The 12,017-nt window shown below is 44.4% G+C and overlaps 1 protein-coding gene across 3 annotated transcripts in view; it reads left to right on the forward strand.

Moving 5' to 3' along the window:
• MBOAT2 (membrane bound glycerophospholipid O-acyltransferase 2) overlaps positions 1-12,017 on the forward strand; it is a 94,727-nt gene that overhangs the window by 49,381 nt on the left and 33,329 nt on the right. Inside the window, exon 1 of one of the 3 annotated variants that reach the window (XM_087702784.1) lies at positions 8,751-8,937. The exons of the other annotated variants lie outside the window; for them this stretch is intronic. The gene's annotated coding sequence lies outside the window, so the exon portion shown is untranslated. Of the gene's footprint in view, positions 1-8,750; positions 8,938-12,017 lie in introns of those variants that run through there. 3 annotated transcript variants of the gene reach the window in all.

Consider the following 12,017-nt stretch of genomic DNA (forward strand, 5'->3'; position numbering starts at 1 on the left):
TTTTGTGGTGGAACCGGGGTGCCAATCCCTCACAAAACCAAGAAGAACATTTCCAAAGGTAATAATGAAATGCTCTTTATTTGCAGAAATGGCTCTGCATTTCCTAAATGTATCAGTTCTTTTCCATTCTTCCCCCCCCCCCCACAGAGAGAGTGTGAGTTCATTCTCTTTTTTTCTTTTGGTTTCTCTCTCTCTCTTCCCACCTCTTCTTTCCCAGTTCCTCAGTGTGACAGCATACACTGAGCAAATTTGCAAAAAAGGCAGCAATGCTTGGAAACCTGCTTTAAAATCCATGTCTAATAATAAAACTGGTTTTTTGTACAAGGTAACTTGAAATGTTTTTATGTGGAGAATATGATTATATTTGATTAGGAACCATGCTTTTTCCTCACTCAGAAATAAATACATTAAAAATGTTTGAAGATGTTCAGATAATGTGAAATGGTCCTTAAAATGTAAAAAGAGTATATCGACCAGAGGACATCAAAGAGAAGTAAAATGTAATGATAAGAGCAGTGTTTCTCAACCTTGGCAACTTGAAGATGTCCGGACTTCAACTCCCAGAATTCCCCAGCCAGCATTCGCTGGCTGGGGAATTCTGGGAGTTGAAGTCCGGACATCTTCAAGTTGCCAAGGTTGAGAAACACTGGATAAGAGTTTATATTCTGTTCATATCTTTAAAACAAAATAGGAAGAACTACTTTAATACTGATGGCCCTAACTGATTCAGTTCCTTCAGAAAGCATATTTAGAGGTAGTGTTCTAACTGCATTCTCGGCATTTCCTGTGTTACAGCCAGTGAATATGTTTGGCTGCTTTCTTTAATGTTACAGAAGCTTTGAAAGTATGAGCCAGCTGTTTTATGCGCTGCCATCCTGAGGCCAAATTGTGGACATCTTGAAACACATGGAAGTGAAAGATGAGAACAGGCTGGGATGGAATGAAGAGCCCATTGCATGTGTAAACATAGAATGACATCTGATCTTTTTTCAATGAACTATTTGCACAAACATGTTGTTCTCTGAACCCCATAACATCACTAATCAAGTGAGCTTTAGTCTATACAAGTTTATTCTGTAAGAAGTTAGTTAACCATCATATTGCTGGTGTTGCTCTAATTTTTCAAACATTTTCTGTATTGCAAACATTACCTCTTGCAAGCTGACAGTTTCTCTCTGTTGTTGGAAATAATCTTTTGTTTCCAGCTATTAAAACACTGCTGCTCTGACTTGGAAGATTTTTACAAGGTTACACCTAGGTTCACCATGAGATCTCTGGTTAAGGGAATACTTCAAAGGAACATTTGTATAAACAAATAGGGCTTTACTTCTTATCACTTTCTACAAACAAACTGTGAGACTTTAAAATTCCAGACCAGAATAATCAGTAGTGAAAGTAAAAGTATTTTGTTTTCAGTGCTCAAGTTTCCAGTCTTCGAGTAGCAGTTATCTCTCCCTTTGTTGTTACAATTGTTGCAATTCTCTTTGTTCTTTTTCTATCTTTTAATATTCCAAGTTTTAAAAAAAGTCAAATTCTTACATGAAATAGAGAAGAAAGAGTAAAAGACACATGTAGTGATGAATAAGGAGAAGTTTAGTCCATAGGTTGTGAAAGTAATAGTAAAAATTTTAGAAGAAGAAAAATTGATCCATTCATTTCAAATGGTTTGCATAAATCCCATCCATGAAAATAACGTTTAAAAATTAAGATAATACGCTGACCAAAACCATCCAAAGCTTAATTCCGCCGCCTATTTATTTTATTCTTAGATTTAAATTAGCTTTAAGTTTTTTATAGGCAGGCTCTTTTAAAACAGATAAAAATTCCTCACCAGCTGCAAACACTTTCTCTTCCGTTTCCTTCCATTTTGGAGCCGTCCCTATTTCATCAGCCTAGGGGCTGAGTTTTTAACGCCAACTGAGAAACCTTTTCCTGCATCAATCAGGGACTTTGCGATGTCCCTGTGATCAGCAGAACGTAGTCTTCCCGTTCACCATCTCTACGGGACGGTTTAGGTCCAATTGGACCACCCAGCGAAAAAAGTATTGGCAGCGATCTCGGAGCATCGAGATCGGGCGACCATTTCGTAGCGACGTCGGTTCCTCCTCTTGACTGGCTGTTTTCTAATGTGTCAAATTCTCTTCACCTTCTCAGCTGTTTATTGCTCAGAGATGCCCCACCCTAAAGTTGAGATAACAGTTAAAGAGAGATCCCCACCCCAGACATATGTTCATGTGCATGTGAATGTAAATATACATTAATTATTAATTATTTTGGAGAGCGGAATCTCTGGAAGATCCTTGCTATGACAAAGATGCCATGATCATCCACAAAATTATATTTTGGAGTTATGGCGGCGATGTCTGTTACTTTTCAAAAGTTGATTTGGTTTCATTCTTTTTTTTTTAACCAACTTGCTGGTGGCTTTGTGTTCCCAGAGAGGACAGAGCCAACGGAAGGCCTTCAGTATGGCAAAATAGCATTCTTCTCTTTAATAGTGAAGAAGAAAAGGGTAACTCTTGTCTTGCCCCACAGTTCTGGCAGACAGTCAGTCCCTATGAACCGGCAGAGACAAAGACTATGCCATTGTTCTGTTTTTGCTGCTGTTATTTCTCAAGATCTCAAATGTATGTGGATAAATGTCAATAGACCCATTTTGCATTACTTGCGGTGGAATGTATGTGGAATATAACAATGGACAGGAAGGGGTGTTCTGATGCAGTCCCCATTGAAAGCAAGATGCTGTGCTTGGGAGACAAGGAGGATCCTAATTTTTTTTCAGCTCGGTTGGTTGTGAGTCCTGGCTTTTGACTTAGTGCTGAACACCTTATGCAAAATCATTTCTTGTTTGCTTCTGAGAAGCTAGCTGTTAAAAAGAAATAACCATTTGGGGAAAAAGATTGACTGAACTGCAGTGACACCAAACAGTGTGGCCAAGAAGAGAGAGGAAAGACAAAGAGAAAAGAGATTGCGGACTGTAGCTGCTACTAATCAATAGGCAGTTGAAGAGGACATATAGAGTATGGAACCAGTTTTCAGATTGCAACGTCAATGAATGAATGAATGAAGGAAGGAAGGAAGGAAGGAAGGAAGGAAGGAAGAGGTCATGGGGAATACTTCTTTTTCTGTCCCATCCTCTCCCTACCTCCAATTTTCTTTTAGTCCAGTTTAGTTCTTGTCCAGAGAGGCTGCAGCAAACTAACTAAGAAGATTGGTATGGAAATTTGGCGTGACTCGACAATTGCACGATAGACATATGCGCGCCGACAAAATAGCAGCGATTAAAACGCGACGTCAAAATCGCGCCCACAAATTCGCGACATCAAAATCGCGCCAACAAAAGCACGATGACAAACACAATAAAATAGAAAAAAATTTAGGGCTAGGGTTAGGGTTAGGGTTATAACGTACATATACGCGTCCCACTATGTTAAAGGCCCAGCACACTCACTGGGCTGTCTATAGTTTGTGGATGACACGATTTTGTCGTCGTGCATTTGTCGGCGCGATTTTGTCAAAAATCAATTAGCGGTTTTGTCGACGCGCATATGTCTGTCGTGCATTTGTCGGTGAACCGAAATTTGGATGGGGGAATTTGCAGGGAGAACTTTTCAAGCAACAGGAACAGCGAAGGAAGCATGACTGTGACCCGATTGTAATGATTGTCTTTCTACCTGAAGAGGAGTCAGACAACCTTGTTCCCTTGTTGAAGGAGAAAGTGGAGGGACTAGAAGAGAATCTACTTCAGCTATGCTGAAGTGGACCGGGGAAGATGAGATGTTGATTTTAATGCTGAAAAAAAAAATCCTGGCAGATCCTCACCCTCTGTTATGGGACTCAACAAGCTGTCAGCCACTTGAAAACAATGGCTCAGACCTAATGCTGGTACCTGCTGATTGAGACAACAAGGACTCAGATGCTGAACTTGGGAGATTGTCAAGTGCCAAGATAAACAATCAGCTGAGTAGGGTTGAGGAGTGCAATCTCAGCAGAGAGGAAGGAGTGTCAGCTTCTCCAGGGAAGGCTACACATGTTGTAGGCTATCTGAGGCTCCTCTTCCTTGTGGGAAACTTACTTAATGCTAGTAAGCCAGTATTCTTCAGTGCTCTCATTCTTGGTTTCCCCTCATTCCTCGCCTTACAAATAGATCCTTATCTTATAAAGCCCAGAGTGAGTATTTGCTTCCACACACCGTTGGATCTGTTTTTCTTGCTTGTATTTAAGTTACAGCTATGAGTTACAGACAAGAGGTACTTCTTTCTGTATAGCATTTCTCTAATTAAATTACACCATTCAGCGCTAGCAATACCATCAGCTGATTTATGGCCAGGCTATTAAGTTCACCGGAAACTCGCTAATTGCTTCTGTTTTCCTGCCTCTCAGACTAGGGCAGGAGGCATGCTTATTTCTGAGATAATCTGGATAGGCGTGCTACAATTAACAGGAGCCAACATGCTTTTGCTTCAAGTTTAGACTCCTTCCAATCTGTGATTCTCTTCTGCTGTTACTCTACCCTCCTTGTCTTTTTTTTTAGTAGGGTGATGATGTAAGGTATTTAAGATAATACTAAACGGATGGGAAAATAATATTCTATGTAACAGCTAACGAGTATTTTCTAGTTTGGAGTTTTAATACTGGCTTGCAATGGCTATTCATTTTCATGATAAGTACACTTTAGCCTATCCATTTGACTAAAAGGCATTCAAGTGGGCCAACTCAGAAAAGTGATCAGATCATGCCGGTGCAAAGAAGGCTCTCGGCCCATTCGCGCCACGCACAAAAACCCCTTTCAGCATTCAGATTGAACTAGTATGGCTGAGGCATTGTAGTAAGTGAATGGAGCCCCTTGGCATAAGGTACAATTGTGTACACTTTTAAGATAGGCACAGTTCTGTCAACAAAGGATGTTCTTTCTCCCTCCCCCCCCCCCGTTTCCATTTCATTATTTAAAGAATCTGGACTGGGATGATTCCTCAAATGTGTAATCACTGAGGGGCAGCTATTCATGCTATTGTTTTATTGGAGCAGCTCAGGATCCAGTGAATCCCAATTACCTCCCAAAGACCCATTAGATCACACAGATTAGGCCTCCTCCGGGTTCCGTCTACTAGCCAATGTCATCTGGCTACTACCCGGGGGAGGGCCTTCTCTGTGGCGGCTCCGGCCCTTTGGAACGAGCTCCCCGCAGAGATTCGGACCCTCACCTCTCTCCAGGCCTTCCGGAAAGCCGTTAAAACCTGGCTGTGTCGGCAGGCCTGGGGTCAATGAGTTACCTTCCCCTCTCGAATCGTGTGGCTGTTGGTTGTTTTAAATTCCCTGTATTTTTGTTGTAGTTTTTGTGTTTCCCTCCCCCTCCTTTGGGTTTGTGCGCCGCCCTGAGTCCCGAATAGGGCGGCATATAAATAAAATGAACCTCGAACCTTGTTATTATAAACATTTTAACGATGAACTACTACAACCATTGCTACACATGATGAACTCTTATTCTAAAGGCTGGGAAGATACAGGACAGTTGGATAGAGGCCAATAGATCATTAATATCTAAAGACGGTCAAGATTTGACCTCATCAAAAAATTATTATCCAGTATCATTACTAAAGGATGAATCACTGTAACGGAACCTGTGTGTGCATGTGTGGTCAGAATTTCAAAGTTGGTTGGTCAAAGTTCCAATTAGTGTTTACAATATTTTGATAACAAATTTTAAAAAAGTGTCACCACTCTCAGGCAATAAAGCTGGTATTATCTCATATTATCCACATTGCATGTTAGAATAGTTTCTTTCAATCTTACAAATAAATGTTGCCCGATAATGCTCTACATGGGGCAGCCCTTGAAGAGCATTCGGAGACTCCAGCTTGTCCAGAATGCAGCCGCACGAGCGATCGTGGGTGCACCTCGGTTCACCTCCGCGAGCTGCACTGGCTGCCTATTGGTCTCCGGATACTCTTCAAGGCGCTAGTCGTCACTTATAAAGCCCTTCATGGTATTGGACCTGGGTACTTGAGAGACCACCTGCTGCCAATTACCTCCACTAGACCAATTAGATCCCACAGACTAGGCCTCCTCCGAATTCCATCCGCCGGCCAGTGTCGACTGGCGACTACCTGGAGGAGAGCCTTCTCTGTGGCTGCTCCGACCCTCTGGAACGAACTCCCCGTGGAGATTCGAACCCTCACCACCCTCCAGGCCTTCCGCAAAGCCCTTAAAACCTGGCTGTTCCGACAGGCCTGGGGCTAAACAGCTGTTGCCCCCGTCTCGAATGGTATGACTGTCGTGTGTTTTAAATTATGCATTGTTATGTGTTTTTTTTAAAAAAAATTTGTCTGTATCCCCCTTCCCTGGTTTGAGTTGTGAGCCGCCCTGAGTCCCCTTCGGGGGAAAAGGGCGGCATATAAATATAATAAACAAACAAACAATAGCAGTTCCATTTTCACGTTACTCGGTAGTTTTTCGGAGCGAGGGACAGGAAGCTCCAGTGGATGGTATTAACACGCCCAGTTGACCACGAGACTGGAATGAAGCTGAAGCCACACCTCTGTGCTCCACCCTTAATGTCCTGTTTCATCTCAGTCCAGCCAAAAAGCGAGACCTATTGTTTTTCTCTCCTGTATTTCTACCATCACTGGACCCTTCTGACAATTGTAGCCTCCCTTTGGAATTGCTCCCTTCTTCTGTCAGTAGGTTGCCTGGCTGAGGCTTTTACTGGCCTCCAGGGATAGTTCTTTGCCTTCTAAGGGCTGAGAAGGCTCAGGCGCCATTGCAGAAGCCGTTTGGAGCCGCGTCAGCCACGTGGCTGCAACTTTTGTCCCTGGGTGATCGGGAGCCTTGTGGGCTCGGGATTTCCAGCCCCACAGCCTCTCGTTGCTGAACATTGCTTGTGATCGCTCCGGCGGCTGGAATCGAGCCACGGTGGAGCTGGGAAGAGCGTGAAGGAATTGCGAGGCAGCGAGGCGAGCCGCGGAGTGGTGAATCGGCTTATGAGCGCCTCCAGCCGGCAGAAGCCTCGGCGGCAGTCCCTGAAGCCCAACGAGTTCACCGCTAGCGTTGGGGCTTCCTGGGAAGTAAAAAGACGGCGTTCCCTTTTCTTTCCCTTGCTGCAGCTGAAGAGTGGAGCAGAGAGAGAGAAAGAGAGCCTCGAGGAGGCTTCGCTTGGAGGGCCGTGAGTATTGCCATGTGGCAAATGGCGGAGGAGGCGCAAAGGTTCCCTTCGCCCCCCCCCTCCCCTGGGGAGGGCACCTCTTCCACGCAGCGCCCCACAGCCTCGGCTAGGGCTCAAAAGGTGGCTGCTGCCTCTCGTCCCTCACGTGCCACACAGAGGGATGAGTTTAAGAGGCACAAGGCCCTTTCTAAGACCTTTTCCAGGGCAGAAAAGTTAAGGGCTGAACAGGGCAGACTAAATGCCCCTCCTCCTTGTTCCAGGTCTCCCTTGGGGGGTGCCCCACAGCCAGTTCCCCCCCCCCCCGGTTCTCCAGACTCTCTTGGGAGATTTTTTTTGAGGAGGCTTCCCCTTCGTCACCTCTTTCCCTGGAAGACCAGGACCTGGATTTGGAGAAGCAGCACACTCAGGCATCAGGTGGCCTCATTATCCACGATCCGTAGTTTCCTGAGAGGGGCAACCAACCTGAGGCCCCCGGTGGTCCACAGATACCTGTCATGGGACCTCAACTTAGCCTTACAGGCCCTGATTGGCCCACCATTCGAACCACTTCATACCACCAGCCTTAAGCATTTGATGTTGAAAACCGCCTTTTTGATTGCCATCACTTCTGAACGGCGTATTTCAGAGTTGGGCAGCTCTTTCGGTTCGTGATGACTTGTGCTTGATACAACTGGACAGGCTGGTCCTCCGGCTGGACCTGTCATTCATTCCTAAGACAAACCCCTGTTCCACTGGGCCCAGGAGGTCATTCTTCCGGATTTTTGTCCGCATCCCGAACATCCTGCATCCTGAAGGAGAAAAGATGGTACATGCTTGATATCTGTAGAACGCTCTGCAAGTACATCAAGCGCATAGCTGCGTTCCGGCGTTCTGAATCACTTTTCGTTTCATTTCAACTTGCATCTCAAGGCCGCAAAGTTTCCTCATTGGACGGTGGCTGCGGGCATGCATTATCCTCGCCCACTTCTCCAGTCCAAACTGGTGCCAAGCCATATCACTGCACATTCTACGAAAGGTGCTGCCCCACGGCGGCCTGGGCAACTCAAGCATCAATAGAGGAAATTTGCAGAGCGGCCACTTGGACTTCCTTGTCTCCATTTGTTCGGAACTATAAATTGGACAAGTTTGCTTCTACGGAAGGGGCTTTTGGGAGACGAGTCCTTCAGGGCATTCATACCAGCAGAGAGACCCTGAACTCGACTGTTTCCTGCCCTAGTGACATTTAGCTTGGGTATATTCCACACTTGGACTCTCCAGAGCAGCGCCCAGGAAAATGACCATTGATTACCTGAAGGGTCATTTTCTGAGCACTGTGAAGGAGAGTCCATCCCTACCCTGGGGTGTGTCTCCGTTGTTCAGTGTAGACTTTATGGACTGTCCATTTGGATATAGTTACACCTTGTTTGGAATTGGATTGGTTATTGGACTTCTCAGCCCGCAACAGTTCCACGCCTTCATTGAAAAAAAAACTGCGGATGGTCAGCCCCAGAGGCGTGGCTTAAAGTTTCAATTCAGTCCTGGGCAGATTGGATGTATTTAACCCTCGCTTGGACTCTCCTTCGCAGCGCCCAGAAAACGACCCTTCAGGTAAGTCAATGGTCATTCTCCTTTGTGCCTTGTTTTCAGGTCTCGGGGGAGCTCACTTCGATGAAACCGGACATAAAGGGTGGAGCACGGAGGCGTGGCTTCAGCTTCATCCCAGTCTCGTGGCCAATTGGGTGTGTTAATGCCATCCACTGGCGCCTCCTGTCCCAGCCCCGAAAATAGCAGTTCAGGTAAGACCAACCGCCAATCTCACAAATTAATATTTCCATGTCTTTATAAAACTTTATGCACTTTAAAAGAGTTACCTATTTGTTGATATTTTTTGTGCACTGTCAAATCATATAAGTCCCATTTTACAGTAATAAAGTAGAACATGACACAGCACAGAAAAATAAAATAATTAAAACTCAGATCATCCAAGAAAACAAAGATTAGATAGTGATGGCAAAACCTTTTGTGCTTGGCGTGTCACAGATTTGGAAAATGCCTCATTGACTCAACTGGGATGTCTTCCCCCACATCATAAAAAAAGGAAAAACAATTCTTTATCTCTCCTTCCCCCATCTAGGCCACCCTAAGACTGAACCCGAATTAAGAGGCCCAGTGCTCAATTTCGGCTCCAGTATTACCACTGGTACTTAATAAGGCCACTTTGTGCTGTTCCTCAAGGCTCCATGAGCCTTGGGAAACTCCACAAGTGCCCCCGTGACCCAGCAATCCCCAGTACCTGCTTCTCACTGCTTACCTTCAGGAGGTATTCTGTTTCTGACGACTACCCGAGGCTGCTCCAGGTAACACAAAGCCTCCAATCTTGAAGCAGCTTCGAAGAATGCTCTTCCATGACATCAGCAGTCTCTGAAAACCGTGCAAAAGCATACCCCATTCTTGTGTGACTTGGGGAGACTGCATAAGAGCACACCCCTTTCTCATGCCACCTCTGAAAATTGTGCAAGAATGGGACATGCTTTCAAGAGTTGCTGCTGTTGGTTTGGGGAATGCTGGTGTGACATCCCAAAACATGGCGTGTCATCGGTGGTTGGTGCTGGTTTCTGCTTATCCTTCCCAAGAAGGGTCCAATGAACTATAGATAAAGTTATCCTTAGGACTGTAGTACAGGCTGAAATTTGAGCTCTTTGTTTTAGTATTATTTGTGTATCTTAATTTTTCTGATGCTGACAGCTGGAGAAGAATCAGGTAGAAATGTGTTGTCCGTATGTTTAATTACAATGACACATTCCATATATCCCAAGCCTTAATACATTACATTATTCTTGTAATTTATCTGCCAAGAATATGAAAAATGGTGGTGGTGGGGGGGTATTGTATCGGAATAATAAAAAAAATGGTGGAAATGGCTTCTTTCCATTTTGGTTTAATTATACAGAATGTGAATTTGAGTGATGAATGTCTTAATTTTTTGGCAGAATAATTGTTTAAAATAAAGCGGCGCATTATGATTAATTTTAGTTGCACGCTTCTGTTTTATTAAAATTGTATGATATCATTTGAAATGTGCTTTTGCCATTCACATGCACATTTTTTATAAAATATATACTCTAATATGTGTGTGAGAGCACTATTTTTAAGTGAACTGTGTTTATTTGTTCTAGTCTGTGGCATGCTGAGCCCTGAGTTGACAGTAATGTGCATTAGAGTGCTTAATATCAAAATCTTAGTCATTTCAATCTGTATATGAGAATGTTGCAGCTGTGGATTAAAATAACATTTAATTGCACTTATACATCTTCACACTTCTCTGTTTATTTGCCTTGCAAGTATGTTGTGCAGTGTATGTGTAGAAGGGATTTCTACTTTATGAATTATTTTAATAACAGAGACCAGAGTACTCATCAATACAAGCATAGAGTGAATTAATTTCAATACTGGAGCTTCAATAGCAGATCTGAACATGGGCCTTATGTGGGTTTCTGTAAACAAAGTATGCATGTAATCCATGAGGTCAGATATAGTAATGTGGAATGTAGAGAAGATGGAAGTAGAAAGACAATGATTTTATTAATACTATAGAGATTGCATGTTAGAATGATAGTTATCATCCAATGTTTCTATTTCTGTTATCTTCCCTTGTCCTTGGTTCCCATGGCTTTCTTCAATTGCAAGTATCCCTTTTTTATTGTCAACATTCCTTTCTTTTCTATGCAATTTTATGCTTGCGCTAGCATTATTATTGCTTCTCTAAAGCAGTGGTAGTGTAAGAGCCGAGGTGGCGCAGTGGTTGGAGTGCAGTACTGCAGGCCACTTCAGCTGACTGCTATCTGCAGTTCGGCGGTTCAAATCTCACCGGCTCAAGGTTGACTCAGCCTTCCATCCTTCCGAGGTGGGTGAAATGAGGACCCGGATTGTTGTTGGGGGCGATGTGCTGACTCTGTAAACCGCTTAGAGAGGGCTGAAAGCCTCTCTGCGCCCTGTTCAGAGTCGGAACCCTGTCCAGGGTCCTCCACATCCTCCAGAGCCGACTCACAGGGCCCCTCGCTGTCGGAGTCTGGTGGCAGCTCCAACGGCTCCTGCTGGGCCACAACAAAAAGTATCTTTTTTCTAAATAAATGGAGTTGGGGGTTTCCTTTCTTGGATGTTGAATGAGGCACACCTGACAGCAACAGTCGCAGATATGAACCAGTTGTCAAGCATCTAAATTTTGATCACATGATCATGAGGATGCTGGAAAGCTCGTAACTGTGAAAAATGGTCATAAACCACTTTTTTCAGTCCTGTTGTGACTTTAAACGGTCACTGAACGAACTGTTGTAAGTTGAGGACTACTTGTATATCTCTTCAGAAAACAACCGCTTTTCCAAAACAATACTTCTTTTGCTTAATTTACTTAGACTTTCTCTAGCAATTTAGGGATTGAGATTTGAGATTTGAGAAGTTTATTTATATGCCGCCCTTTTCCCTGGGGGGACTCAGGGCGGCTTACAACTCGAAAAGGGGGGGGGGAACAAACATTTAACACGTAGGACAGTACATCATTAAAAACACAGCAATCATACCATTCGGGTGGGTTACAGTCTTTAGCCCCAGGCCTGACGGGATAGCCAGATTTTGAGGGCTGTGCGGAAGGTCTAGAGGGTGGTGAGGGTACGAATCTCCACGGGGAGTTCGTTCCATAGGGTCGGAGCTGCCACCGAGAAGGCTCTCCTCCGCGTAGTTGCCAGTCGACATTGACCGGCAGATGGGACTCGGAGGAGGCCTAATCGATGGGATCTAATAGGTCGAATGGAGGTGATTGGCAGTAGGCGGTCTCTCAAGTACCCAGACCCACTACCATGAAGGGCTTTATGGGTGACAA

This window comes from Thamnophis sirtalis, unplaced genomic scaffold (genome assembly GCF_051295495.1).
Source record: "Thamnophis sirtalis isolate CommonGarterSnake01/CBP01778 unplaced genomic scaffold, rThaSir2_p1.2 scaffold_16, whole genome shotgun sequence".
NCBI lineage: Eukaryota > Metazoa > Chordata > Lepidosauria > Squamata > Natricidae > Thamnophis > Thamnophis sirtalis.